The following is a 6,000-nucleotide window of genomic DNA, read 5'->3' as shown; positions in this document are numbered from 1 at the left end:
GTAAATCTGGACGAACCTAACAGCTACAAGGAAGCCATGGCAGGCCCAGAGTCTGTTAAATGGAAAGAGGCAATGGATAGCGAGATTCAGTCCATGTATGACAACCAAGTTTGGAATTTGGTTGACAATGTGCCAGGTCGTAAGACGGTCGGGTGCAAGTGGATCTTCAAGAAGAAGACAGACATGGATGGGAAAGTGCACACTTATAAAGCGCGATTGGTCGCGAAGGGCTTTACTCAAACTCCTGGAGTTGACTATGATGAGACCTTCTCACCAGTTGCGAAAATAAAGTCTATTAGGGTAATGCTTGCGATAGCTGCGTTTCATGATTATGAAATTTGGCAGATGGACGTAAAAACCGCTTTCCTAAATGGGAAGTTGGCTGAGGATGTTTACATGAATCAGCCAGAGGGTTTTGTCGATGCAAAGCATCCAAATAGAGTGTGCAAGCTTGAGAAATCCATTTATGGATTAAAGCAAGCGTCTCGCAGATGGAATCTTTGTTTTGACGAGAAGGTCAAAGAGTTTGGCTTTCTGCGAAATGAAGATGAGTCATGTGTATATGTCAAGGCCAGTGGGAGTATAGTGAGCTTCCTCGTATTGTATGTCGATGACATACTACTCATAGGAAACGACATCCCAACATTGCAGGAGGTCAAGTCCTGGCTTGGGAAGTGTTTTGCTATGAAGGACCTCGGAGAGGCTGCATATATTCTGGGAATAAGGATAGTGAGAGACAGAAGTAAGAGACTGATAGGACTCAGTCAGGATACATACTTGGAAAGGGTACTAAAACGTTTTAGTATGGAAAATTCCAAGAAAGGGGAGTTACCAATCCAATGCAATACCAAACTGAGTAAGACTCAGAGCCCGAGTACAGAGGCAGAAATAGCTGATATGAGCCGAGTACCTTACGCTTCCGCAGTTGGCTCAATTATGTACGCTATGACCTGTACTCGCCCTGATGTGGCTTTCGCTTTGAGCATCGTCAGCAGATATCAAGGGAATCCTGGTAGGGCACATTGGATTGCTGTCAAGAATATTCTTAAGTACCTACGAAGGACTAAGGAATGGTTTCTAGTCCTGGGTGGGAGTGATGACTTAAGGGTGCGAGGGTACAGTGACGCTAGTTTCCAGACAGATCGGGATAATTACCGATCGCAGTCGGGCTGGGTCTTTACCCTGAATGGAGGAGCAGTGACTTGGAAAAGTTCCAAGCAAGAAACCGTAGCTGATTCAACATGCGAATCAGAGTACATTGCGGCGAGCGAGGCATCAAAGGAGGCTATATGGTTGAAGAACTTCATTGGAGACCTTGGAGTTGTGCCATCCATAAAAGAGCCCATGGAAATTTTCTGTGATAATGAAGGAGCGGTTGCCTTAACCAAGGAACCAAGGGATCATGGCAGATCTCGTCATATCGACAGGAAATACCATTTTATTAGACATCGAGTAGAAGAGGGACTCCTCGTTGTGAAGAGGGTATCGTCAGAAGATAACCCAGCAGATCCCCTCACGAAGGGACTGAGTAGGGTTAAGCATTTGCAGCACGCTAGGAGCGTAGGGCTGAAGGACGATATTAGTTTAGATTAGATAGGTAGGAAACTTGTAATGGATGATCATGTATTCAACATTTGATGATTAAATAAAGGTGTGTTATTTATAAGAAAGCTTCTATCCTGTGTTGATTATTTATCTATTGTTTCAATTTTGCATGTTTTGACTTCCTGAATAATAAGATTATTCGAACAGTCCACAATCGTTCATATGTTGGAAGTAGATATGAAGGAAGATTGTCATAAATTTGTTTGTAGATTGTCTGAAAAGTTTTAGACATAGCAAAGGTTTGCTGCAAAGTTTATGAGTGCTTATGAGATTTGTATTGAGCATTGGAATAGACCCACACTTGCTGGTATCACTTCATGAATGTTATCACAAGTGATCGCAAGATGATAATATCATATAATCTTTAAACCTAGAGATATGGTTATTGTTTGCTAGTTGATTATACATTGATAATGCGAAAACGCATCAGTAACTTGATGTTATAAAACGCATTATTGTGTGTGGTTTAACTAGTAAATGATAAAGGCATATTAGTCGACGTTTTTCTGTTCCTTTTATTCTATGAGAATAAAAGCGATATCTTGGCCACTTGATGATTTGGTTTGACTTATGTGCCGGGCCCGGTCAGTATGAAGTTGATGTGTTCAACTGAGTTCTATGTCGAACAAATCAGAGATCAAGAAATAAAATGCTAAACAATAAGTATTGTTAGCATGATATCTAGAACAGAGGATTATACGATCCCTTATCTGAAGGACAGATTATTGGTCAGAGTTGACAGCGGCTATTGAAAGCTACGATTGCTAATCGGATACGGAAGTCATATGTGAGATGTAGTTACTAGACTTATCCAAGTGGGAGACTGTTGGATTAGTGTCTAAGTCCGTAACTATATTTGGTATGTACTTGACCCGAGTGTGCATGGTCCTTTTGGGTTGCCTTCACCAAAGCAACTTGACAAGGTAATTTGATATGAGAGAGAAGATATTATGGTTTATTAATATATTATAAGAATAATATATTAAAGGAGAAATCATATTTATTTAATTAGTATTAGTCATAAATTAATTAGGAATTAATTTGGTGACTAAAAGAGATTAATTAAATTAAAGGGGTATAAACTGTCAAATGTGTGATAGTTGAGTTTTGGGCTGGGAGACCTAATGGACTAAGGGGGAACGAAATTATGATGAGGGATCATCATATTTTCGTCCAAGGGCCTCATTCCAGAAGGTTCCTTGGGCTGCTTGGTGGCTAAGCTATCCATTAGGGTTTAGACTGAAACCCTAGCACCCTACAGTATAAATAGATGCCCTATGCTTCAATTTTAGGCCACTTGATTCCAAGGGAAACCCTAGGGCCGAAATTAGCATCCTTCCCCTCTCTCTCTTAATTGCCTTCTTGCTTCAAGGTGTTTGTGAGCCATTAGAGGCACTACAATTGTGGTGCTTGCTTTCAAGAGTTCAAGAGATCAAGGAAACTAGTTGTTATTGCAATATAACAACAAAGGTATGTCTACTACACTTCTATATGATTTTCGAAAATAATAGAAGCATGCCAGGGTTTATTTTGTGTTCATATAGTTGTATGTCTTATAGTGAAAACATAGATCCAATTAGGGTTGTATGCACACATAGGATTGTTTGCATAAAGCATGCCAGGGATACCCTGGAAACCCTCCAAGGTCTTACTCTGGGTGCCTCGGGAACCCCCCGAGGTCTTCGCCCATGTGCCTCGGGAACCCCCCGAGGTCTTTACCGAGGATGCCTCGGAAACCCTCCAAGGTCTTATACCCAGGTGCCTCGGGAACCCCCTGAGGTCTTTCATGCAAATGTCACAAATAAACAAGCATAACACATCACATAACAATTAATGGGCCGACCTTGGTGCCTTAGACCCATTGGTATGGTGAGGAGACTCACATCTGTCTGCTGAATACAAAAGTTGTTCTCCTAACAGTCCGTAACCTCCCGTGCTAAATAATAATAATAAACAATGTTAGGACTTTAATTAATCGAAGGAAACCCAACCTCCAAACCCCTCCATGAGGCCCAATTATCCATTCCTTGTTAATGGGCCCAGAGTCCAAGTCCAAAATCCTTAATGGGCCTCTTGGCCCAATAAGGCCCAATCAATATGGCCATGGTCCATAACAGATGATATGACTCATAATTCCCAGAATACCACCATGCCCAATAATCAAATGAGGCCCAAAAGCTCAAAGGCCCAAAACAGATTTGGCCCAACTGTGATGCGTACGCTTGGCGTACCATCCTGGTACGCGCAGCGTACTGGGGTCTTGTGGACTACGCGCGACGTACGTTGGGTTACGCCCAGCGTACAACCAGGTTAAGCACTTTCTACATTAAGTGCTTAATACACGATTTCTTTATGTCCAAAAGTCATATCTAAGCTTGATAAGACGTCCTAAGGCATAAAGTTGGCAACTTTATGCCTTTGCATGCCATATATGCACCCAACACCCCCATTAAGACCTTTCCAAGGCTCTTAACCCATGCATGAGGTCCAAAATCCCACCAAGACTCCATTTTTATGACATTAAAGGACCAAGGGGCCTCAGATCTGTCATTCCCATCTTCTAGAGTTGCTAAACTCCCAAATAGAGGTCCAAAATCCACAAAAAGAACAAATCTAGAAAACCCTAGCTAGATCTAGAGACTTAAGTGGAAAGGTGCAAGCTTTTTACCTCCAGGAGCTTTGCAAGGTGACCAATATGCAGATTCTTGAAGCACCAACTCGAACCAATCTTGTTAGCAACTCCCTCCTTCTTGAAAGAACTCTAAAATGGCCACAAAACTCACTCCTTAAGCTCCAAAACCCTTACACACACTATCACAGTTGAAAGTAGACGAAAAGAGGCTAGAGAGGCTGGTAGGGTTTGGTCCAGGAGGCTGAAAGGTGTTTAAATAGGGGACAAGTCCGAGATTTAGGGTTTTGGCCCTCTGTAGCGTACGCCCGACGTACCCTTACGTACGCCCAGCGTACGTGAGGCTCCTCCGCGATCCTTCATGCAGAGTACGCTAAGCGTACTCATAAGTACGCCCATCGTACTCAAGGGGCCACTTATGACAAAATAGGGATTCTTCGAGGGTTCAAGCCGTACCTGATTTAGGGCGTTACACTTGATGTGTTGGCCCATACAAAGGTTTAGTGAAAACATTAAAGGTTTAATGAAAACATTAACTAGTTGTTGCTGAGTAAGAACATGAGACAAAGAAATTAGGCCAGTTTGTAGCTTCTCTCATACAAAGTGATAGTCAAGTTTGATATGTTTTGTCCTTTCGTGATGTACCATATTAGTTGTAATGTAGATATCAGCTTGATTGTCACACTTGAGATGAATAGGGGTAATATTGTCCACTTGTAACTCAGATAAAGGATGACTTAACCATGCCAACTTTGCACCATCACGTCTCATAGGCCTGTATTCTGCTTCTGCAGATGACAGAGAGACTGTTACTTGATTTTTAGAGTTCTATGAGAAAGGTGCATTCCCAAAAAAGTATAAAGAAACCACTAACACTTCTTCTAGTGATTGGGCGAGAAGTCCAATTTAGAATCATAGAAGGCTTCAATGTTAAAGGAAGGACCTTTATTGAAAAACAACCCTTGTGTCATTTTTCCTTTAAGATACCTTAAGACATGGATTGTGGCATTGTAATAGGCTTAACAAGGTGTTTGACTAAATTGGCTCAAATACTGGACTGAATAAGCCAAAATAGGTCGAGTATGAAGGAGGAAATTCAACTTTCCAATGAGTTGTCTGTAGAGAGTAAGATCAGACAAAGGTTCTTCCATTAAGGGCAACAAGTAATGCTTTAGTGGTAAAGGAGTGGTGGTAATAGGCTCATGTTGTACGGAATAAGTTAGAGGTTGCACAAATCGGTCCAACCTACCAACCCAAACTCAGCAGGTTAGGTTGAGATTTTCAACCCATTTAAATTAAATGGGTCAACCCACCTAACTCATTTAATTAAATATATTGGGTTGTGTAAATGTTATCAACCCGTTTTCAACCCACCAACCTATTTAACTTTAATATATATTTAATTTAATAATTATTTAAATATTACCATGTATTAATCTAAGTATTGATTTTTAAATTACAATGTTGTATTATTATTTATGTTTTAAAAAAGTCAGTCCTAATTCATAACTTTTTTCTTTGCGTCGACAATACTAGTCACTCTTTCAAATTACTTCGAAAATACATATCTTTAATGTTATTTGAACAATTTCATTGTATTTGTGAATTGGGATTGTGTTTTTATTATACTTTGAAAGTTTATTTAAGTTCGGAACTAGTTTAAGTGGTGTAATTTTTAGTTAATTTATTTACTTTTTTGTTTTAAATGGTTTAACCCATGTTTAACCCATTTATTTAATAGGTTGGATTGAGAATTACATAAATGG

Source organism: Lactuca virosa, chromosome 6 (assembly GCF_052849685.1).
Source record: "Lactuca virosa cultivar CGN04683 chromosome 6, Lactuca_virosa_CGN04683_v6, whole genome shotgun sequence".
Classification (NCBI taxonomy): domain Eukaryota; kingdom Viridiplantae; phylum Streptophyta; class Magnoliopsida; order Asterales; family Asteraceae; genus Lactuca; species Lactuca virosa.
This window is presented reverse-complemented; position numbering follows the sequence as displayed.